At 42.5% G+C, this 24944-nt stretch overlaps 1 long non-coding RNA gene across 1 annotated transcript in view; it reads left to right on the forward strand.

Moving 5' to 3' along the window:
- Positions 1 to 15234: 15234 nt before the first annotated feature.
- LOC123465469 overlaps positions 15235 to 24944 on the forward strand; it is a 35503-nt gene continuing 25793 nt past the window's right edge. Inside the window, exon 1 of the long non-coding RNA XR_006640683.1 lies at positions 15235 to 15427. This is a non-coding gene — a long non-coding RNA (uncharacterized LOC123465469). The remainder of the gene's footprint in view (positions 15428 to 24944) is intronic.

Here is a 24944-nt window from a genome sequence, read left to right on the forward strand (position 1 = left end):
GCTCTGTATTTTGGTTTTGAGCTGCTGCTATGAAATCTAAAACCTCAGCCTCATACATTATATAAGAATTTCTTGTACTTCAAAGTTCTCTTTTTTCCTAATAGCTCCACTAGCATGTAGAGCAAGGAAGGCATAATTTGAGTCTGTATATATATTTATAATTTATCCTTCCTCTAGGGTTAAGGCTCAGGTTAGAGCTATCAGTTCAACCTTCTGGACTGAACTGTTGGGAGGGAAAGGTTTTGCTGCTTTGACACCATGTGGACTCACAATAACATCCCCTGCCCTCCTGACTTCATGCTTCATAAAGCTACTGCTGTCAGTAAATCATTCATCCTCTGGGTTTTCTGTGGCTTGAACTGTTAGATTAGACCTACAGGCATTGGGCTGGTCAAGGGTTCTGAGGCAGGAATGTATTAGTTTGGAGCTCTCATCAGGCATAAGCGTAGCTGGGTTGAGGATGCAGCAGGTTTTGTGGGTGAGCTCTCAGGAGTCAAGGAGCACGGCCTGGTATTAGTAAGGCACCTTAAGTTAGCCAATGGTGGCCTTTAATCCCCAGAATCCCTTATACTTAATGAAAGGTCTGGACATCCAGTGGCTGTCCAAAGGATGCTAATTTCTTCCTGTAGTGAAGCACTGGCAGCTACTGCCAAGAGGCAGCCAGGCCAACCTTGGGTCATGAAATCCAGTTGTTTGGAAAAATACCCGATAGACTGAGGAACTTGCCCAGATATGAGAACCTCCCCAGAGCTGTGCCTTGCTTTTCAGCCACATACAGGATGAATGGCGTTTTCAGGTTGGGATGACTGAGAGCAGGGGTTCTGGTGAGGGCCTGATTGATACCATTAAAAGCCTTTTCTTGTTCTCCATTCTAAATGCTTCTGTGTCTGAGCATTCATATAGAGGTTTAGCCATTAGCCCCAATCTTGAAATCCAGATTCTATGAAATCCTGCCATGACCAGAAAGGTAAAGAGATGTTTCTTTGTCTTTGTTTTTGTTTAGTCGTTCAGCTGTGTCTGACTCTTCTGCGACCCCATGGACTGTAGCCCACCAGGCTCCTCTGTCTATGGGATATCCCAGGCAAGAATACTGGAGTGGGTTGCCATTTCCTTCTCCGAGGGATCTTCCTGACCCCGGGAGTGAACCTGTGTCTCCTGCATTGCAGGTAGATCTTTGTAGTGCTTATGCCTAAATATAGCTTGTTTTCTGTATGGAGAAAACTATTTTGGGGGTTTGTGGTAAATCCCAGATAATTAACTCATTGCTTTGAGATTTGTTGTGCCTTTGAAAGGCTCCGTAGCCCCAAGGAGATTAAGGACTTAATGGTGTTTTGATCCGAGACCTCCATGGTGAGGTACATACTAATATATCATGTACAAACCTGTTGAATAGTCTGTTCTTTCAGGTGTATCTTCCACAGTTATTGTCTAGGGCCTGAGAACAAGTGTGGGCTAACCAGAAAACCCTGATGCCATACTGTCCAGGTATATTGTTGCATTTGGCTTGAGTGGTGGTTAGTCCATTTAAAGGCAAACAAATATTGTGAGGAGTGATATGTTGTTTAGTGGCAAAGTCGTGTCTAACTCTTGACAGCCTACAGACTGCAGCCCATTGGGCTCCTCTCTGTCCATAGGATTTCCCAGGCACTAACACTAGAGTGGGTTGCCATTTTCTTCTCCAGGGGATTTTCCCGAGCCAGGAATCGAACTCACAGCTCCTGCATTGGCAGGCAGACTCTTTGCCAATGAACCACCAGGGAAGCTGAGTGGTGGTTAGTCAGCTTAAAGGCAAACGAATATTGTGAGGAAGGATATACTGGGATGCAAAAGAAGGGATCTTTATAGCTGAGCATGGTAAAGGATTTAGCATCCTCAGGGATTTGGGCTGATACCTTATAAAGATTGACCACAAAGGGGTGAATAGGCACCACAGCATCATTTCCTGCTCTAAGGTTTTGTATCACTTGAAATTCCCCAGTAGACTTCATAATTGGAAAAATAGGAGTGTTGCTTGGAAACTGGCAGGGTAACAAGAGGCCATGATTTAAGAATTTATCTTTGAGGGCTTTTAACCCCTTCTTTGCTTCAAATTTTGTGGGATATTGTCTCTTGTTAGAGTAAGTGGCTTCTGGCCTAAGCCTAATTCTTACAGGTTGGGCATTGATGGCCCTCCTGGGTTCTCCTTGTTCCCAAAATGCAGGTTCACTCCCTGTAGAATATGGCTGGGAATAGGACCTTGCTCTCTGGCTGGCTCATGTAGGTCAGAGTCAGTATATGGGGCTGCTCTGGCTGTCCTAAGTGTTTAATGGTTCCAAGGTCCCTTCCCAGTAGTGGGGTAGGACACTCAAGGACAACCAGAAAGACACGTGAGATCAAACACTGTTCAGGTTGTCAAGGGAGAGGACAGTGAAGTAACAGGTGGGAGATTTTCCATCGACACCAGTCACTGTGCAGCTTTTGGAAGAAAGAGGTCCAGTGTGAGAGCTCAGGACAGAGTAAGTGGCCCCCGTATCCATTAAAAAGTTGATCTTACCTGCCATGTCAGGGACCACCCAGAGCTCCTCGATGGAGATAGACATCTCAGAGGGAGCCCCCAGAATCCCCGCATCAGTTTAGCTTGAGCCCTGGCCTGTCTTTTCTCTTGTTGGGCTCTCTCTTCCTCTTCATCTTGATCTCGATTATTTTCTACCCCAAAGGCCACCTCTAGGAGTTGGGTCACCAACTGTACCTTTTGTAGTTTCTGCCTAATATCAGGGGCAGGCTGACTGATCAAATATTGTCACGGCAGGGATTTGCCCTCCAGATTGGAGGGTCCCATGTTAGTAAATTTCCCCAAAGACTCCACAAGTAGTCCCTTAAAGAGGACTGGGTTTTCTTTTTCTTCTTGGGACACTCCTTTAACCCTTGCATAGTTAACTGGCATTTTGATAGATTTTCTCATTCCTTGTAATACATAGTGGGTCACGTGTTTCATGGCTTCTATTCTCTCCCAGGATTTAGAATTCCAATGCGGCTCCTGACTTAGAACTGGGACTCAATGCATAACAAAATGTTCCGGTCAGTCCCTGGCGAGCTGGTCACTGTTCCCCTGGGCTGCCGCCCAAATTCTCTGTTTTTCCTCAGGGCCAGAGGAAGTATTATAGATAGAACTATTTGGACATCTTTCCAAGGTAAATCAAAGGCTAGAGTTAAAGCCAAAAACCCTGCAATAACGTTAATAGTGTCTTCAGAAAATTGGCCCCATCTCCGTCTGCCTTGGGCTAAATCAGTTAAAGAAAACAGCACATGTACTCTGACTGTCTCTTCACTGATTTTCTAAGAGAGGGCATTCTCTGATCCTGGGTGATAGGCGGTTCCACTGTGGGTTACCCCTGGGGGCACTAGTCTTTCTCATGGGGTGATGAAGGGTATATGGGACATAAGGAGGTGAAGCTGGGATTGGTCAGAGGGATCTCGGATGTTCAGTGGCTCTGAGGAAGCAGGGGAGACTGGGTTTCACCCTTGAAAATTGGGAAAGGTTAAAAGGGGCTCACCTAAAATGTCGGGAGTGCTTTCTGAGTCCCCAGGCTTTTGATTACAGGAGCAGATAGATAAAGCAGCGTTTTGATAAAGAAAGAACCATGAAGACTGCAACTTAGGGAACCTCAGTCTATTTTCCCATCTTGTGACAGTAAAGATCCAGTTGCAAGATGGTATTGTAATTTAGATACGCATATTCAGGCCATTTTTCTCCATCCCCCTAACTTACATAAAGGCAAGGCTGTGTTACAGTACAGGTTAAGTTTTTGTCTTTTCAATCCTTCAGGTTTTTAAAATTTACAATTTGGGATGTTCTTGGTGGCTCAGATGGTAAAGAATCCACCTGCAATGCAGGAGACCTGGATTCTATAACTGGGTCAGGAAGACCCATGTAGAAGGGAATAGCTACTCACTTCGGTATGCTTGCCTGGAAAATTTCATGAACAGAGGAGATTGTGGGGCTACAGTCCTTGGGGTGACAAAAAGTCAGACACGACTGAGCCTCTAACACTACAATACTACTAAGGATACATTCCAGAGGTGTTTCTTATGACCTCGAAGAAGATCCTCTCATGTTGAGTAAACTTCAGCCAAGAGCTCTCCTAGAAATGAAGTCCAGAGTCCTGGAGACATTTACATGGAGGTTTTTATCAGAGGGAGGTGCAGTGTCTTCTTAATTCCTTTCTCACCTAAGAGGATTTTGAGCATCCTCTACTCTCCCATGGATTCCTAACCAGATGTCTCTGGTCCACCCAGTCCCTCTAAAATGTCCCAATAGGGGACATTTTAACCAGTGCCACTGTTTGCCAGGACTGTCCTTGAGGGGGATCTGTTGTCTATTAAGCTCATCTCCCATAACCATTTTCCCTGTGTTGGGGTGTATTCTGTTATATTGAGCATCTATAAAACCTAGGGTGTGGCCTGCTTGGAAGTGGGCAGCCCAGTAGGTAGTTGTAACTGTGTAGGGACTGCCAAGTGGAGGAGTGAAGGATATCCTAGAGGTGCAGAAAAGAACTCTTGGGGGAATTGAAGGGCTTCTCTGGTGGGAAATTGAAGTTGGGTGCAGTGGAAAATGCCATGAGGGTCAGAAAATGAGGGCCTAGAGGTGGGAATATTCTCATGGGATTATTTTGGACATAACGTAAGGTGAGACGAGACATTAGAAGAACCCAAACCCTTTCCCCTATCTCTTGGGAAGCTATAATAAAATCAGGGAGAGCCTGATGATTCTGATACAGGCAACAGCAAGTTTGGACAGTGTTTCCCATGTAATTTAACATAACAAATGAACTCAGTCTAGAATCTTTCTTTAGGGTTTTACAGGGGCCCTTTGAAGTACCCCAAAGAGGCTTAAGGTTAGAAGAGGTTTGGCTAGAATTTGATATTTGGGGAGGCTGTCAAAAATAGCAAAAAAAATTTTTTAGCAACTTTACTTTTGGCTCTGCTGGATCTTTGTTGGTGTGTGGGCTTTCTCTACTTGTGGTGAGCAGTGGCTACTCTGCAGTTTTGGTGCAAAGGCTTCTCGTTGTGGTGGCTTCTCTTCTGCAGGCCTGGGCTCTTGGGAGTGTGGGTTCAGTAGTTTGGACTCCCAGGCTCGAAGGCACTGGCTCAATAGTTGGCACAGGGGCTTAGTTGCTCCATGGCAGGTGGGATCCCCCCGGAACAGAGATCAAACGAGTGCCCCCCGCACTGCAGGCAGATTCTTTACCACTGACCCACCAGGGAAGCCCCTCAAAATGTTTTAAAACACCCAGATAGAATCATAGGGTAAAACAATTACTCATTGAACTAAGATGAAAAAAATTTTCAAAAGTAAATGCAGATCACTTAAGGGCATAGGAACTCATATGATCAGATATCAAAAGACGTATTCTAGGAAAACTTTGTACCCTTGTGAGAGAGAAACCAAATCCAGTCTTGTATCAACCTTCTCTTAATAAAATGTGTTTATCACATATGAAATTCTTTCCTCAGTGTTCCTCTTTCACAAACCTTCTGCTACTTTTTGTAGCCATAGTTTGCCTCTATTCTTTCCCCATTCACAAAGTCAATTCTAGGACAAAATCACCCTTTTCCCTTTCAACAAAATACATTTCCATTCCTCATACCTTCTTTTCTGGAAACACACACCCTACTTTCCTTAAGCCGCCATGAACTGTCTTCTACATTAGCATTTCATAGATTGGTAAAGAACATCTCAAAGTGGCACAAAACGTCTATAGTTTTCCTCTTACAAGAAAACAAAAGTAGGTAAATTTGGACCTGTTTAGCTATTAGTATTCCCAATATTTTGCTTTATTTGAAATGGCCTGGATGTTCAATGAATTTGTATCATTTAGCTTAATTTAGTTTAAATTTACCAAAATTTGAGAGTGTTTTTTTTTTAAATATAAATTTATTTATTTTAATTGGAGGCTAATTACTTTACAATATTGTAGTGGTTTTGCCATACATTGACATGAATCCACCACGGGTGTACATGTGTTCCCCATCCTGAACCCCTTTCCCACCTCCCTCACCATCCCATCCCTCTGGGTCATCCTGAGCACCAGTCCTGAGCACCCTGTATCATGCATCGAACCTGGACTGGTGATTCATTTGATATGATACATATGATAATATACATGTTTCAATGCCATTCTCCCAAATCATCCCACCCTCACCCTCTCCCACGGAGTCCAAAAGACTGTTCTACACATCTGTGTCTCTCTCGCTGTGACAGAGTGTTTTAGATAATTATTGCCATGCTGCTGCTTCTAAGTCACTTCAGTCATGTCCAGCTCTTTGTGATGCTATGGTCTATAGCCCACCAAGCTTCTCTGTCCATGGGATTCTCCAGGCAAGAATACTAGAGTGGGTTGCCATGCCCTCCTCCAGGGGATCTTACCAACCCATGGATCGAACCCGGGTCTCCTGCATTGCAGGCAGATTCCTTACCACTGAGCCACCAGGAAACCCCAATTATTGCTATAGAGTTTAGTAAAATGTTCTTATCCCAGTTATATATAGTTAAAAAGTTAATCATATGAGCTTATTTTTCCTGTTGATAAATTTCATAACAGAAACAATATGCACATACTGACTGTCACTAACCCTAGGTAAAATAAAAGTATAATGCTTAAAGTTGATCACTCTAAAGTTAGATGTGTATTAATTAAACCCACAAGCTTAAGCTAGCTCTAATACCAGATATTAATTAAATATTGAATATTTCCCAGGTCACGTGAACCCAAAATGTATCCTGGTGAGCCTCTTTTATATTTTTGAGAATGTATACAAGTGCTCATTTTCCTTTAAACCAATTAAAGACAGCTCATTTAGAAGTTGATTTTTGTATAAACATAGTTTTCCTCAAATTTTAAATGGCTCTTTTTTCCCACCTTAGTCTGGGGAACTACAGATGAATCAAGAGAGCCCAGGCAGAACAGTTACACAGGAAAAGCAGAGGAGGGAAATATGCAAGAACCTTATTATCTTTTTGTTCTCTAAAATCCCACCAAGTAACTTAAGGCTGGTTGTTGTTGTTTAGTCGCTAAATCATGTCGGACTCTTTGCAACCCCATGGACAGTAGCACGCCAGGCTTCCCTGTCCATCACCAGCTCCCAGAGCCTACTCAAACTCATGTCCATTGAGTTGGTAATGCCATCCAGCCATCTCATCCTCTGTCGTTCCCTTCTCCTCCTGCCTTCAATCTTTCCCAGCATCAGGGTCTTCCAATCAGGTGGCCAAAGTATTGGAGCTTCCGCGTCACCCCCTCCAATGAATATTCAGGGCTGATTTCCTTTAGGATTGACTGGTTTGATCTCCTTGTAAACATAGGAATGATTTCTATTAGAAGTACTTTAGCTGCCTTCTCTGTCCTAGTGGAGAGGCCTCTACTCATCCAGCAAAAGTGTCTGTAAAGACTAATAAGTATTGAAGCCCTGGAAAGAGGGTATGTGAGTGAAATCTATTTGCTAGTCCTCTCCTGGCTAAGTCCCCTGTTGCTGACTGGGCTCACAGGGTGGGGAGGCTTGATGTCTCCTGGATTGTGGATGGTGCAGAGTGTGCAGGCTCAGTAACACTTCTGGTTGTATCTGGGATCCCTTTCTCTGTAAAAAAAAAAAAAAAATCAGAAAACAATTGTAGACATTGCATCTGTCCCCAGATGGAGAGAATCATGTAGCACTTTCATAATATTCCATTGGGAGAAAAAGGTATGAGTAATTTCTGATCGATGCATTACCAGCCATCTGTCTCCTTAGTTTCCCCTTGGTCCTGTGCACAGGTCTCTTTGGAAGTTGAGTGTCTGGGTATAAGGTTAGAAGGGGTAAGAGATGGGATCAATACCAGTTCTGTTATGGTCATCAAGGCTGTATAGCTGCATGGGCATGTAACATTAAGGAAGACATACTTTGAGTCTGGGTATATATTTATAATTTTTCCTTCCTCTAGGGTTAAGGATCAGGGTAGAGCTCAGTTCATCCTAGGCTGAAATGTAGGGCGGGAAAGATTTTTGCTGCTTTGACGCTATGAACACTCATGATAGCATCCCCTGCCCTCCCGACTCTGTCCTTCATAAAGCTACTGCTGTCAGTAAACCACTCACCACTCCTCCTCAGTGTTTTCTGTTACTTGATCTGTTAGATGAGACCTACAGGCATACACCTGGTCAAGGGATCTGAGGCAGGAACGTTGGCTCTGGGCTCTGGTCAGGCATAAGTGTAGCTGGGATGAGGGTGTGGCAGGCTTGGAGGATAGGCTCTCAGGAATTGAGGAGTAAAGCCTGGTTCTTAGGAAGACAGGCTTCAGTCAGCCCGAGGTTCAGTTCAGTTCAGTCGCTCAGTTGTGTCCAACTCTTTGCAACCCTATGGACTGCAGCATGCCAGGCCTCCCTGTCCATCACCAACTCCCGGAGTTCACCCAAACTCATGTGCATCGAGTCGGTGATGCCATCTGATCATCTCATCCTCTGTTGTCCCCTTCTCCTCTCGCCTTCAATCTTTCCCAGCATCAGGGTCTTTTCAAATGAGTCAGCTCTTTGCATCAGGTAGCCAAAGTATTGGAGTTTCAGCTTCAACATCAGTCCTTCCAATGAACATTCAGGACTGAATTCCTTTAGGATGGACTGGTTGGATCTCCTTGCAGTCCAAGGTCTCTCAAGAGTCTTGTCCAACACCACAGTTCAAAAGCATCAATTCTGTGGCACTCAGCTTTCTTTAGTCCAACTCTCATATCCATACATAACTACTGGAAAATCCATAGCCTCGACTAGACGGACCTTGATTAGCCCATGGTAGCCTCCTTTAATCCCCAGAATCCCTGTACTTGATGAGGGGTCTGGACATCAGACTGTTCAAAGGTAAGCTTGTTAGCTTCTTCTCCTAAGGAAGCGGTAGCAGCTACTGCCTGGAGGCAGCCAGGCCAACGTCAGGCCTGGGAATCCAGTTGTTTGGAAAAACAGCTAATAGGCTGAGGAACTTCTTCTAGCTTTTGAATAGGAACCCTGAGAGCTATCTCCTGTTTTTCACCCAGAGTAGGAACTCTGGAGAGGGCTTGGTGGATATTATTAAAAGTCTTTTCTTATTCTCCAATCCAAAGTACTGGTTTTGTACCTGTGCTTTTGGTGGCTTCAGATAGAGGCTTAAACATTAGTCAGAACCCTGGAATCCAAATTCTGCAAAATCCTCTCATGCCTAAGAAAATACAAAGGTTTTTTTTTTTTTTTTTTTTTTTTTGGTCTTTGAGGTGCTTTAACTTAATATAGCATGTTTTTTATTTAGTGATTAGCATATACTCTCAGGAATTATGTCTCAGATATTGACCCTGTTTCTCTGATACCTGTGCTGTTTTCTGGAAGATCATATAACCCTGGGCCCCACAGAAATTAAGGACTTAAATGGTGTTTTGATCCGAGACCTCAATTGTAGTGAAGTGAAGTCGCTCAGTCACGTCCAACTCTTTGAGACTCCGTGGACTTTTTGCCTCCCACCAGGCTTCTCCATCCATGGGATTCTCCAAGCAAGAATACTGGAGAGGATTGCCATTTCCTTCTCCAGGGGATCTTCCTGACCCAGGGATCGAACCCAAGTCTCCTGTATTACAGGCAGATGCTTTAACCTCTGAGCCACCAGGGAAGCCCTCTCCATTGTAGGGTACATACTTATATGTCCTCTCCATACTGTAGAATAGTGCCTTCTTTTATATGTATTTCTCTTAGTTCCTTTCCTTGCACCTGGGTGAACAAGTGTGGGCTGTCCTGAAATCCCTAAGGCAATTCTGTCCAGGTGTATTATTGCATTTGGCTCAAGTGGGGCTTAGTCCATTCAAAAGCAAACAGATACTGAGATAGAAAAGAAGGCACCCTTGAGGTCGAACACAGTAAACCATTTAGCATCTCCCGTCGAGTATTACAAGAATTGGCCACAAAGGGAAATGTATAGAGACCACAGCATTATTGACTGCTCTAAGGTCATGTACAATCTCCATTTGGCTCAGCAACTGGCAGAATAGTGGTATTCCAGGAGACTGACAGGGCACTAAGAGGCCATGTTCTAAGAATTTATGTATGAGGGGTTGCAAACCTGTTTTTGCTTCCAACTTTATGGGGTACTGTCTCTTGTTAGGGTAAGTGACTTCTGGCTTAAGGCTAATTTTTACATGTTGGGCATTTATAGTCTTCCCAGGGGTTCCATTGTCCCAAACTGCAGGGTTTATTGCATGGAGATTATGGCTAGGAACAGGCCCTTGGTCTTCCAGCTGATTTGTCTTAAAGTAAAAAAAAAAAAAAAATGGGTTACCTGGGACCTCCTAACTGTAATATGGCCCTGGGGGAGCCCAGGAGGTCTCTACCCAGTGGTGGGTAACACCTAGGGACAATAAAAGCCACATGAGCTCAAACACTGTCAGATTGGCAAGTGAGAAGCCCAGTGAAGAAACCAATGTGAGGCTTTCTGTCGACACCAGTCACAGTACAGGTTTTGCAGGAAACAGGCCCACTGTGAGAGATCAGGACAGATTTAGTGGCCCCTTTATCAATTAAAAAAATGATTTTCTTACCTGTCACATCAAGGACCACACAGGCTCTTTGATGGAGTTAGACACTTCGTGAGAGGGAGCTGCCAGAATCCCTGGGTCACCTTAGTCATCCAGCATGGACATCTTGGGAGCAGTTCTTCTCCTTTAGAACTGGGGACAGTCCCACCACCAGTGACCTGTTTGTTTGCAGACTGGGCATGGACACACATGTTCTTTGTGGCACTTTTGGGCCCAGTGGCTGGTTGACTTACATTTGAAGCATTCCCCCTTGCTGGTTTTACCTCTAGGCATGTGGTTAAACTTTTTGGCCTCCTTAGGTTGTCCTGAGGTTGCAAGGCATGGCTGATAGCTATGCCCATCAGTTTAGCTTGAGCCCTGGCCTGCCTGTTCTCAGGTTCTCTCTTCCTCCTCAGCTTGAGCTCAAATATTAAATACCCCAAAGGCCACCTCTAAGAGTTGGATCACTGGGGTTTGTGGGCCTGATTGTAACTTTTGGAGTTTCCAACTCATATCAGGGGCAAACTGGCTGATCAAATGTCGGCACAGCAGGGACTGACCCTTGGGAGTGGAGGGCTCAGTGTTAGTAAATTTTCTATAAGCAACCACAAGATGTTCCTGAAAGAAGGCTGTGTTTTCTTTTTCTTCTTGAGTCACTCCTTTAACCCTTTCATAGTTAATTGGCTTTTTGATAGATCTTCTCATCCCTCCTAATACACAGTGGATCACGTGTTTCATGGCTTCTGTACCCTTTCGGATTTGTAATACCAACGGGGCTCCTGACTTGGAACTGCGTCTCCACCCATAAACAGAATGTTCAGGTTGGTCAAGCTGGCCACTGTTCCCCTGGGCTACTGCCCAAATGCTCTGTTTTTCCTCAGGGCCAGAGCAAGCATTATAAATAGGACTATTTGGACATCCTTCCAAGCTAAATCAAAGGCCAGAGTTAGGGCCTGGAACCCAGAAACAAACTTAGTAGCGCTTTCAATAAACTGTCCCAGTGTCTTTTTGCACCAGGCAGTTAAAGAGAAGGGCGTGTGTACTCTGATTGTGTCTTCTCCATTTGCCACTTCCCTAAAAGAGGGCATATTTCTGTGATCCTGGATGATAGGAAGTTACATTATGAGTTACCCTGGGGGCACTAGTCTCCATTCAGGGGTGATTAAGGGTGTATGGGACATAGGGAGGTGAGTTTAGGATTGGTCAGAGTGATCTGGGATATTTGGCTTTGGGGAAGCAGGAGAGCTTAGTTTCACCCATGAAAATTGGGGAAGTTAAAAGGAGATCATCTAAAATGTTAGGAATGCTTTCTAATTCCTGAGGCTTTTGATTACAGGAGCCGGGTAGAGCAGGGTTTTAGTAAAGAACCTTGAAGGCTTGAACATTCCAATCTTGCGACAGTAAAGATCCAATTGCAAGATGGTATTGTATTTAGAGACTCATTTTCAGGCCATTTTTGTCCATCCCCGTAACTTCTATAAAGACCAGGTAGTGTTACAGTAGAATTTGTGTTTCACTGTTCACCTTATCTGTTTGTAAAACATCCAGTCTTTAAGGATACATTCCAGGGGTGTTTCTTCTGGCTTAGAGGAGGATCCTCCCATGCTGAGTAACCTGCAACCAAGAGCGCTCCTAGAAATGAAGCCCAGCATCCCGGGAGACATTCACTGAGGACTTTTACAGAAGAGGGTCAGAATGTGCTCTGAATTCTCTTCTTTCCTAATGGAATTTTGAGGGTTCTCTACTCTCCCATAGATTCCTAACTAGACATCTCTGCTCAACCCAGTCCCTTGCATGGCGGGTCCCCAGGCGGGGACATTTGAACCAGCGCCAGTGTGTTGTTGGGACTCGCCTTGAGGGGAATCTGTTGTCTGTGAGGCAAATGTCTATACCAGTTTCCCCTATGTTGGGGTATATTCCTTGAGATTGAACATCTATCTATGAAGCCTAGAATGTGGACTTGGAAGTGGCCAGCCCAGTAGGCAGTCACGTGTATGAGCTGCCGAGGCCTGGAGTGAAGGCGGTCCTAGCGGTGCCAGAAGGTACTCCTAGAGGAATTGGAGTTGGGCTCAGTGGACAATGCCATGGGGGTCAGAAGATGAGGGCCTGGAGGTGGGAGTATTCTCATGGGATTTTTTTTGGACCTAGAGTAAGGTGAGAGACTAGACAGCAAAAGAACCCAAAACCCTTTCCCCTGTTTGGCGGGTATGATTAAATTGGAGAGGGCCTGATGATTCTGTCTGACACAGGCAACAGCAAGTTTGGACAGTGTCTCCCACATAATTTAACATACTAAATGATCCCAATTAGTTTAGGATCTCTTTGGGTGATGCTCTAGGGACCCTTTGAATCACCCCAAAATTAGCTAGAGATCAAAAGAACTCTAGTTAAAATTTGATATTGGAAAGTCTGTAAAAAATCTCAAGAAGTTTTAAAATACCCAGTCTGATAGAATAATGGGTCCCTGTGAAAACAATTATTCCTTGAGCTAAGGTGAAAAATAAATTTCAAAAGTAAATACAGACACTTATAGGTAGGCACAGGAACTCACACAATGTGATAGCAAAAGTATTCCAGGAAAACTTTGTTCTCTTAGGAGAGAGAGAGAAACCAAACCCAGTCAGCCTACTGGACCGCATCAGCCTACTCTTGAGAAAATCCATTTACCTAATTCAGTTCAATCCAACCTTAGAAAATCCTGACCACCGACAAAATTCTTTTCTCAATGTTCCTCTTCTGTGAACCTCCTACAGTTTTCTATAGCCATACTTTGTCTCTTATTCTTTGCACTAAGAAGTAACCAGCAAGTCACTCTTTTTCCTTTCAACAAAATGTATTTCCATTCCTCACATCTTCTTTTCTGAAAACACACATCCTTCTTTTCTTAAGCAGCCACGAACTGTCTCCTATATTAGCATTTTATAGATTGGGAAAGCACATCTCAGGGTGGCCCCAAACAGTGTAGTTTGTCTCTCGCAAGAAGACAAAATAGGTAAAACTTGACCTGCTCAGCAATTAATGTTCCCAATATTTTATCTTATTTGAAATGGCTTGGATATTCAACTATTTCCTATCATTTGACCTCATTCAGTTTCAACTTACTTTAATTGGAGAGAGTATTTTAGGTGGATGTTTCCAAAACATAATTATTGCTATAGAGTTCATCAAATAGTTCTTATCACAGTTACATTTACTTAAAAATTTAATATCAGCTGACTTTCCCTGTTAGCAAATTTCATGACATAAATGATATACTCTTTCTGACTTTCAATAACACTAGGCACAATGAAAATATAATACTTAATGTTGATCACTCTAAAAACAGGCCTGTATTAATCCTTGAAATTTAAGCTAACTTTAATATCAGGTTATTTAAATATTTAGCGTTTCCCAAATCTCATGAACTTGAAATGTATTCTGGTGAACCTCCTGTATATTTCTGAGAATGCATATAAGCACTGTTTCCTTTCAGTCAGTTAAATAGAGCTCGTTTACAAGTTAATTTTTTACCTAAAGACAGAGCCAGAGATCTCCTGGTTTTCCTCTTGAGTATAGAATGGCCCTTCCCCCTCTTCAGTCTGGGGGACAACAGACGGTCCTGAGAGCCCGGGCAGAAGAGTCGCAGTGCAGAGAGATGCAGACCCTCGGTCAGGTCTGTTCATTAAACTGCAAAGGCAGAGGAGGGAGAAGGCAAGCTCCTGTCTTTGCTTTGTGTTCTCTAAAATCCCACCAAGTAACCCAAGGCTGGAGTATCAGGCAAGTGGACGGCTGTGTATTTCAAGGTGTAAGTGCGCCACCGGGCCCACAGTGTTGGCAGAGACTTGGAGGAGCAGTTGGACAAACAGAGCTACGTAAAAGAAGGATCCCAACGACAAAACTTAGACACACAAAAAAAGTTTTCAGAATGAATGGTACTGGAGTGCAGGTGTAAGGATCGGGGAAGAGGTAAAGGGAGGAGAGACGGAAAAGGCTGAAAAAGAGAGAGGCAGCAGGAAAACAGAGTTGAGAATACTGGGACCAAAGGACTTCCAGCCTCTACGTGATACGAGGTTTGAACGTCAGTCACTCTTACAAATGTCTCATCAAGGAGAGCCCACCAGACCAAGGTCTGTCTACACGGAGTGAGGCGAGCCTCTCCCACCTCTGTCTGTCACCCTTCAAGGGGAACCTTTGCCATCCAGAGGGAGCAGGTCTCATATGGTGACAGGAGCGATGCTGTAGCTGCCCGGCGTCCACTCTCTTGGTAAGAGGGGACAGAGAGGAGAAGTAGAGCGATTTCAGGAGAGGGAGGCGGACAAGGCGAGGAGAAGGGATCCTGAATGAGGGTTCTGATGCCCCCAGGGACCTAGAAGGCCAACTTAGGAAACGCAGTGATGCTGAAACAAGATGTTCAAGTGGTCACCTGTCACCCCCAGGGAAACTGTGGTCAGTGGTCTCAGAGATGCCTGGATCCTGTCCCCATAACGGGACAAGTGCCCAACATTAGGTACCATAAATCTGATGCCGACCAGTGTTTTTGATCTTCCCTAATCAGAAATCAGTCCTGAATATTCACTGGAAGGACTGATGCTGAAGCTCCAATACTTTGGCCACCTGATGCAAAGAACTGACTCATTGGAGGAGACCCTGATTCTGGGAAAGATTGAAGGCAGGAGGAGAAGGGGACGACAGAGGATGAGATGGTTGGATGGCATCACTGACTCAATGAGTCTGAGTAAACTGGGAGTTGGCGATGGACAGGGAAGCCTGGTGTGCTGCCGTCCATGAGGGTCACAAAGAGTCGGACACGACTGAGCAACTGAACTGAACCAGAGCCTGTCAGTTATCTTGCAAGTAGACTGGAGTGGTGGAAGGAAGAAAAGAAAGTTAATGGCTTTGGGTACTTAGCCTTGGGTAAGTCTCTTTGTTCTTCCTTTTTAAAATCTATTTATTTAAATTGTATATTTGGCTGCATCAGGTCTCTGTTGTGGCACGTGGTATCTTCATTGCGTCATTCAGGATCTTTCAGACGCAGCCCATGTTTCTCCAGTTTCGGCACATGGGCTTAGTTGTTCTGCGGCATGTGGGATCTTAGTTCCCCAACCAGTGATTGAATGTGCATCCCCTGCATTGCAAGGCGGATTCTTAACCTCTGCACCACCAGGGAAGTCTCTGTTTATTCTTCCTGAATAAGAGCTTTAGGTCTTGGAGAGGCTCACTCATCCAGCTAGATTTTTCAGGCTGTTCAGGGTCCTCTGTGTCCTGTGGAGTCTTGGGGAAAGGGCGGTGGGGGTGGGATTCACAGGAAGGGTTGGAATGTGGGTCTTTCGATTCCTATAACATATTAGTAGATGTGGGTGTCAACTAAAAAATATAGTCACAACGTGAAAGTAGAGAGTTATTTTTTTTTGGTGGGAATGTTTAGGACTCCAAGCCCAGGAGACAGCATCTCAGTAGCTCTGAGAAAACTGCTCCAAGGAGGCAGGAGGGGAAGTCAGGCTATATACAAGTGTGCAACTAAGGGAGCAGGGAGTCTGAACATCAAAGATCAGGTATCAAATTAAGGAATTTAGCCTTCTGTACATGGGAAGATGCATGCTTCTGGGCTCACTGAATTCATTCCTTTCATATGCACCTCAGCTATCTGGGGCCAGTCCTGTTCCCCATTCACCTTAAGGAGTGGCAGATGGCTGCTTTTTGTGTTCCCCAGCTCCTCAGCAATCAGCACAGGGGGTGGCGGCATCCGCTGGATCGCAGTTTTGGGAGCCATCATTCACATTTGGAGGCCAAAAATTGCTGATGGCTATGACATTTCTTGTTTATTGATACGGCAGGAGATATTTTCATTTCACAGTCCCTCTCCATGGTCATAAATCTGACTATATTTGGGAGACATTTCATGACCTTTTTTTTTTTTTGATCCCCTGGTATCGGGAGGCTCATCTAAGATCAGGCAAAGGTTCTCATTGATATGTCACTCCAGGTGTTAATTTCTGGATGATGCCCATTGACAAGTAATAAAAGATGTTCTGGATCCTCTATCTTCTAACTTAATAGGATCCAGGAGATATTTCCCTTATTGCCTCTTCCCATACCTAGAATCACATTATTATAATTATTCTATGTCACAAATGTGATCTATTTCTTCAAGATGTTTGCTGCTGCTGCTGCTAAGTCGCTTCAGTCGTGTCCGACTCTGTGCGACCCCAGAGACGGCAGCCCACCAGGCTCTTCCGTCCATGGGATTTTTCAGGCAAGAGTACTGGAGTGGGGTGCCATTGCCTTCTCCGAGCCATCATTAATTTGGCCAGAGGCCTGGTTATACATAATACAAAAGACAACAATCTTAAAAGATTACAAGTAATACAGCTAATAAGGTGATTAAAGTTACAAACAGGGATTTAAGCCATGGGCTTTAAGAACCAAACCATCTTCCTAAAACATCACCCATTAGAGGATTATCTGCTATGTAAGCACAACATTCAGTTTGAATTATAGCACAGGTGTTCCCTTGAGATGCTGTAAGGACATTAAGGGCCATATGATTGTGTAAGACAGCTTTTCTCCTCATAGAGACCTCAGAATTTAGTAGACTAATAGCCTGGTTGCTATCATTTAATGCCTTTTGAGTGAATGTTGTTAAGGCTTCAATGTGAGAAATAACATTTTCCAATCCTACTGAAGGTGTAAAATGGCTGCTATGTGATCATACCAGTGAAACACTGATCTCTTGGGTCATGGGACTCCTATTAATGGTAAATTTGCAGGAGTCACGTTTAAATTTGTACATAAGTGGCCTCGAGCCCCAGGGAATCCTAAAGTACATCTTTCTGGCTAATCTGGTGGAAGCCAGGGTCATAGACTGGATCCACAAAGCCATTGATTCCAGTTAGGTACTGCTGCTGCTGCTGCTAAGTCGCTTCAGTGGTGTCCGACTCTGTGCGACCCCATAGACGGCAGCCCACCAGGCTTCCCCGTCCCTGGGATTCTCCAGGCAAGAACACTGGAGTGGCTTGCCATTTCCTTCTCCAATGTGTGAAAGTGAAAAGCAAAAGGGAAGTCGCTCAGTCGTGTCCCACTCCTAGCGACCCCACAGACTGCAGCCCACCAGGCTCCTCCGTCCATGGGATTTTCCAGGCAAGAGTACTGGAGTGGCTTGCCATTTTGGACATCTAATCCAATCTGTCCCATATCAATCACTATCTTTAAAGAGAAATGGTACTTTGGTAGTTTTCTTAAGACACTCAGCCTAATTTTCTAGTGTTATTTGGTTAATTATCTTTGGTATGATTGAATTGTTCCCAGCATAGGGGGCCTTTAGGCTTAGATGACCATAGCCTGGTATTAGCCAGATAAATCCATCCCTTAAGTGAGCAAGTGTCTCTCCTAGTAGTCTAAAGTTTACTTTTTTTTTTTTCTTGACTAGAATTGCTTGTTGCTGTTACTGAGCTTGAGTAACCTTAGGGGAAAATTCATATTTATGGCCAGAATTAGTATGTTTGATTGGTCAAGTGAGTGGGTCCCATCTACTGATATCAGTAGTAGCCCAGACAGAACTATAATTCCTTTCTTCTAAAATAAACTAGGAGCCATCCAGTCAGAGCCTTGAAGGGGAGAAACCCATCAAGGTAAACCAGAAGTACTGGATGCAGGTAATTGACCACAAACCCAACAATTTTATTTCTAAAACTCGTATAAGATCATGACCATGATAAACAAAACATTTGATTCATATTAAGAGTCCAAGAAACTAAGAAGAAAATTTATGAACAATCATACAAGTGAGGTCCAGCATCTTGTGTCAGCTGCCTACTTGTAGTATCATCTTCTTATCCTGGCCATGGTGTTTCCTTATTATTAGAGCATTGTTTTAAGGTGACTTTGAGGTCAGCAGTTCTCTCTATAGACCAGTCTGGTACAGGAGCCCTTTTTAGGTGGGAAATGTGAATTCAAGGGTCAGTTACCTTCAGTTTTGTTGTGCATGAGCTAGTCAAAAGAACCTAATGAGGGTCCTTCCATTTAGGTTGAAGGGAGTTCTTTAAGTGATCTCTTTTCCAATAAACACAGTCTCCTGGTTGTAAGTCATGGGACATCTGATCTTCATTTGAGGATCAGTTCAGTTCAGTTGCTCAGTCGTGTCTGATTCTTTGTGACCCCATGAATTGCAGCACGCCAGGCCTCCCTGTCCATCACCAACTCCCAGAGTTCACTCAAATTCACGTCCATTGAGTCGGTGATGCCATTCAGCCATCTCATCCTCTGTCATCCCCTTCTCCTCCTGCCCCCAATCCCTCCCAGCATCAGAGTCTTTTCCAATGAGTCAACTCTTCTCATGATGTAGCCAAAGTACTGGAGTTTCAGCTTTAGCATCATTCCTTCCAAAGAAATCCCAGGGCTGATCTCCTTCAGCATGGACTGGTTGGATCTCCTTTGCAGTCCAAGGGACTCTCAAGAGTCTTCTCCAATACCACAGTTCAAACTCATCAATTCTTTGGCACTCAGCTTTTTTCACAGTCCAGCTCTCACATCCATACATGACTACTGGAAAAACCATAGCCTAGACTAGACGGACCTTTGTTGGCAAAGTAATGTCTCTGCTTTTGAATATGCTATCTAGGTTGGTCATAACTTTCCTTCCAAGGAGTAAGCGTCTTTTAATTTCATGGCTGCAATCACCATCTGCAGTGATTTTGGAGCCCCAAAAAATAAAGTCTGACACTGTTTCCACTGTTTCCCCATGAAGTGATGGGACCGGATGTCATGATCTTCGTTTTCTGAATGTTGAGCTTTAAGCCAACTTTTTCACTCTCTTCTTTCACTTTCATCAAGAGGCTTTTGAGTTCCTCTTCACTTTCTGCCATAAGGGTGGTGTCATCTGCATATCTGAGGTGATTGATATTTCTCCCAGCAATCTTGATTCCAGCTTGTGCTCCTTCCAGCCCAGGGTGTCTCATGATGTACTCTGCTTAGAAGTTAATAAGCAGGGTGACAATATACAGCCTTGACATACTCCTTTTGCTATTTGGAACCAGTCTGTTGTTCCATGTCCAGTTCTAACTGTTGCTTCCTGACCTGCGTATAGGTTTCTCAAGAGGATAGATTACCACAGTAAGCTTTAGAAACAAGTTTAGAATGACTTGCCAATAAGTTGATTAAACCCTTGCAATAATATATCTCCCTTAAGTAATGTCGGATCATATAGTCCTTCATCCAATCTCATTGGTCTCCCTGTAATAATCACAAAGGGAAATATATCATGTTTGCCAAAGGAGTGGATCTGAGGTTGTGGAGAACCAATGGAAGGGCCTGAGGCAAAGGTAAGGGATAAGAAATTCATAATTTTAGCCAACTGAGTTTTAATTGTTCCATTTGTCCTGTTCACTAACCTAGAAGACCTGGGCTGATAGACACAATGGAAATGTTGCATAATCAGCCAAAGTTTATAAATTTCCTTAACAGCTTGTCCAGAAAAATAGGACCCTCTGTCACTATGTAGTTCACAGGGGATTCCCCAGATGGGAATCACTCTAAAAGCAGCTTCCCTACTGATTGTGCTGTGGCCCTTCTGCATGGTTAAAGATTTAAGTACAATGCAGTTAGGAAACTTGGATATTTTTGCAATGTATAACATCTTAGTATAATCACTAGAGTTATGACTGATAATATTATATCAGGACATGTCAGATGTTAAGGATTCCATATATATTTTGGAATATCTGTATTAATGATATTTATTTATATATTACAACCTAAAGTTTGTTTTCAATCACTTGATAATGTTTTTAAATTAAAAATACCAAATAAACTTAGTTTAATGTTCACTTCTGAGGTTCCTCAGAGATGTTTCTTTGAAGCATCCATTCCAGAGTCAGCTGGAGGCTAAAAAGCATAGTTAGATTTTGATATTTGGGAAGTTTGTCAGAAATAGGAAAAAGATTTTAAAACACAGAATCATAGGTCCCTGAAACAATATCTATTAATTTAACCAAGATCACAAAGAAAATAAATATAGATCATTTAAAGGCACAGAAACTCACACAAACTTTTATTGAAATTGACACTTAAAACAAACAGAAATAAAGTTTCCAGTCTTGTATTAGCTTAGTTAACTTCAATCTAAATTTAGTTAATCCTGACTATGTATAAAACTTTTCCCACAGAGTTCCTCTTAATAATCTCTCATCACTTTTTATATCCAGCCTGTTTTTCATTTTTCATCCAAATAAAATCAACCAGTTCATTTTTTTTTTTACTAAAATTTAATTTCTCATATCTTCTTTACTAAAAACATGCATTTTATTTCCTACTGAATTTGAAAAGTTACTGTATTATTTCTAATAGCTTTAATTACATGTTTAAATTAGAATCCTCAACTTTTAAAACTTTAATTTTAGTAAAACTAAGAAATAAGCAACTATGTACTGTCTTTACATTGGCATTTTATAAATTGGTGAGCTTAAACATCAGTGATAATTTTTAAAAACATTTGTTTTCTTGTAGAGAACAGCTTAAGTGATACCAAACATTTTCATTGGTATTTTCAAATACTTTTTTTTTAAGTAATTGACGTCTTAATTTCTTTAAAATAAATAAACTTTCATCACTTATCTTCAGTTGGCACAGCTTTAGAATCTTAAGTTGACAGACATCTGGAAAGATATTAATTAGACATTTCTAAAATATGCTTTGAAGTTTTATTCCAAAGTTTTTATCTTATTTACATTTATCTTGAAGTTTCATTGTGTTCAGTTATTTTATTGAAAGAGATTAGTAAGGTCTTATTTATTAAACCTAAGTACAATAAAGTATTATACTTAATTTTGATGACTCTTAATTGACCTCTATATTAATTTAGATCTACAAGCTTTAACCATTACTATCATGTATCAACTTAATATTGAATATTTCCCAGTTCAATGAACCTGAAAGTCATCTGGCCAGTTTTTTTTAAATAAGCGCTTTTTATTAAAATTAGATAGAGCTCTTTATAAATTCAACTTTAATAATATCTTTTTGAAGTAGAGATATCTCATATGTATAATGTGCACACAGACATAACAAACTAGACATCTCATGGCTTTACTAAAAGATTTAGATATGAACCAAGTATTCAGTTCAGTTCAGTCACTCACTCATGTCTGACTCTTTGCTACCCCTGGGATTGCAGCACGCCAGGCCTCCCTGTCCATCACCAACTCCCGGAGTTTACCCAAACTCATGTCCATCGAGTCAGTGATGCCATCTAACCATCTCTTACTCTGTCATCCCCTTCTCCTCCTGCCCTTAATCTTTCCCAGCATCAGGGTCTTTTCAAATGAGTCAGCTCTTCGCATCAGGTGGCCAAAGTATTGGAGTTTCAGCTTCAACATCAGTCTTTCCAATAAACACTCAGGACTGATCTCCTTTAGGATGGACTGGTTGGAACTCCTTGCAGTCCAAGGGACTCTCAAGAGTCTTCTCCAACACCACAGTTCAAAAGCATCAATTCTTTGGCACTCAGCTTTTATATAATCCAACTCTCACATCTATACATGACCACTGGAAAAACCATAGCCTTGACTAGATGGACCTTTTTTGATAAAGTAATTTCTCTGCTTTTTAATATGCTGTCTAGGTTGGTCATAACTTTCCTTCCAAGGAGTATGCATCTTTTAATTTCATGGCTGCAATCACCATCTGCAGTGATTTTGGAGCCCCCAAAAATAAAGTCAGCCACTGTTTCCCCATCTATTTGCCATGAAGTGATGGGACCAGATGCCATGATCTTCATTTTCTGAATATTGAGCTTTAAGCCAACTTTTTCACTCTCCTCTTTCACTTTCATCAAGAGGCTCTTTAGTTCTTCTTCACATTCTGCCATAAGGGTGGTGTCATCTGCATATCTGAGGTTATTGATATTTCTCCCAGCAATCTTTTTTTTTTTTTGATTCCAGCTTGTGCTTCATCCAGCCAGTGTTTCTCATGATGTACTCTGCATAGAAGTTAAATAAACAGGGTGACAATATACAGCCTTGACGTACTCCTTTTCCTATTTGGAAACCAGTCTGTTGTTCCATGTCCAGTTCTAACTGTTGCTTCCTGACCTGCATCCAGGTTTCTCAAGAGGCAGGTCAGGTGGTCTGGTATTCCCATCTCTTTCAGAATTTTCCACAGTCTGTTGTGATCCACACAGTCAAAGGCTTTGGCATAGTCAATAAAGCAGAAACAGATGTTTTTCTGGAACTCTCTTGCTTTTTTGATGATCCAGCAAATGTTGGCAATTTGATCTCTCCCCTTTCTAAAACCAGCATGATCACCTGGAAGCTCACGGTTCATGTATTACTGAAGCCTGGCTTGGAGAATTTTGAGCATTACTTCATTAGCATGTGAGATGAGTGCAATTGTGCGGTAGTTTGAACATTCTTTGGCATTGCCTTTCTTTGGAATTGGAACAAAGTATTACAATATTGATGTAATTTTACTAGTTAACATTTGGAATACCTTAAGGTTGCTTGCTCAGATAATTAAGGTTTAGTATCAGTAAGCTTTGGCTGAGGGAACATTCTTAACAGTTTAGATTTAAAACTGCCAGTTTTTCCCCTTGGTTTGCAGGTCTGGCCTGCTTATTTGGGCCTAGTATAGGTCCTTGAGGCTTCTATTCATATTCTGGCTTAGACATTTGTGAGACAAAGACAGTTGTTTAGTTTTCCAAAGAATGGTTTTGTCACCTAAAGTTGCTGAAATCACTGGCAAGATTTTTATCAAACTGAAATGTAATTTACCAAGTTTGATGTTTTATAACTTTCAGTTCCGTTCAGTTCAGTTGCTCAGTCATAACCAACTTTTTGCAACCCCATGGACTGCAGCACGCCAGGCCTCCCTGTCCATCACCAACTCCCGGGGCTTGTTCAAACTCATGTCCATCAAGTTGGTGACGCCATTCAACCATCTCATCCTCTGTCATCCGTTTCTCCTCCTGCCTTCAATCTTTCTCAGCATCAGGGTCTTTTCCAATGAGTTCTTTGCATCAGGTAGCCAAAGTATTGCAGCTTCAGCTTCAGCATCAATCCTTCTAAGGAATATTCAGGACTGATTTCCTTTAGGATGGACTGTTTGGATCTCCTTGCTGTCCAAGGGACTCTCAAGAGTCTTCTCTAACACCACAGTTCGGAAGCATCAATTCTTCGGTGCTCAGCTTTCTTTATAGTCCAACTCTCACATCCATACATCACTACTGGAAAAACTATGGCTTTGACTAGATGGACCTTGGTCGGCAAAGTGATGTCTCTGCTTTTTAATATGCTGTCTAGGTTGGTCATCACTTTTCTTCCAAGGAGCAAGTGTCTTTTAATTTCATGCCTGTGGTCGCCATCTGCAGTGATTTTAGATCCCAAGAAAATAGTCTGTCATGATTTCTGTTGTTCCCCCATCTATTTCCCATGAAATGATGGGATTGGATGCCATGATCTTTGTTTTTTGAATGTTGAGTTTTAAGCCAGCTTTTTCACTCTCCTCTTTCACTTTCAAGAGGCTCTTTAGTTCTTTTTCACTTTCTGCCATAAGGGTGGTATCATCTGCATATCTGAGGTTATTGATATTTCTCCCAGAAATCTTGATTCCAGCTTGTGCTTCATCCAGCCCAGCATTTCTCATGATGTACTCTGCATAGAAGTTAAATAAGCAGAGTGACAATATATAGCCTTGACGTACTCCTTTCCCAATTTGGAACCAGTCTGTTGTTCATGTCTGGTTCTAACTGTTGCTTCTTGACCTGCATACAGATTTCTCATTGTTATTTCCTTAGTGGCAGGTCAGGTGGTCTGGTATTCCCATCTCTTTAAAAATTTTCCAGTTTGTCATGATCCACACAGTCAAAGGCTTTGTATAGTCAACAAAGCAGAAATAGATGTTCTTCTGGAACTCTCTTGGTTTTTCTGTAATCTAAAGGATGTTGGCAGTTTGATCTCTGGTTCCTCTGCCTTTTCTAAATCCAGCCTGAACATCTGAAAGTTCTTAGTTCATGTACTATTGAAGCCTAGCTTGGAGAATTTTGAGCATTACTTTGCTAGCATGTGAGATGAGTGCAATTGTGTGGTAGCTTATAACTTTAGAGTTTTAATTTATCATGTCTTCAAAGGTTTGTATAAAGCACTTAGCAAAGATTTTTCTGAGTTTATAAATTAAAGCAAAGTCACTTTTTAAAAATTAACCCTTGAATGTTAGTCCCAGTTTACTTATTTTGTATGACTGAGGTAACTATTGGTTTCCTTAGTACATTTAGTTATTATTTCCTTAGTGGCAATCTATATGCCTTGCTTGAAAGTGAAAGTCGCTCAGTCGTGTCCGACTCTTTGCAACCCTATGGACTATAGAGTCCATGAAATTCTCTAGGCCAGAATACTGGAGTGGGTAGCCTTTTTCTTCTCCAGGGAATCTTCCCAACCCAGGGATC

Source organism: Bubalus bubalis, chromosome 1 (genome assembly GCF_019923935.1).
Source record: "Bubalus bubalis isolate 160015118507 breed Murrah chromosome 1, NDDB_SH_1, whole genome shotgun sequence".
Taxonomy (NCBI): domain Eukaryota; kingdom Metazoa; phylum Chordata; class Mammalia; order Artiodactyla; family Bovidae; genus Bubalus; species Bubalus bubalis.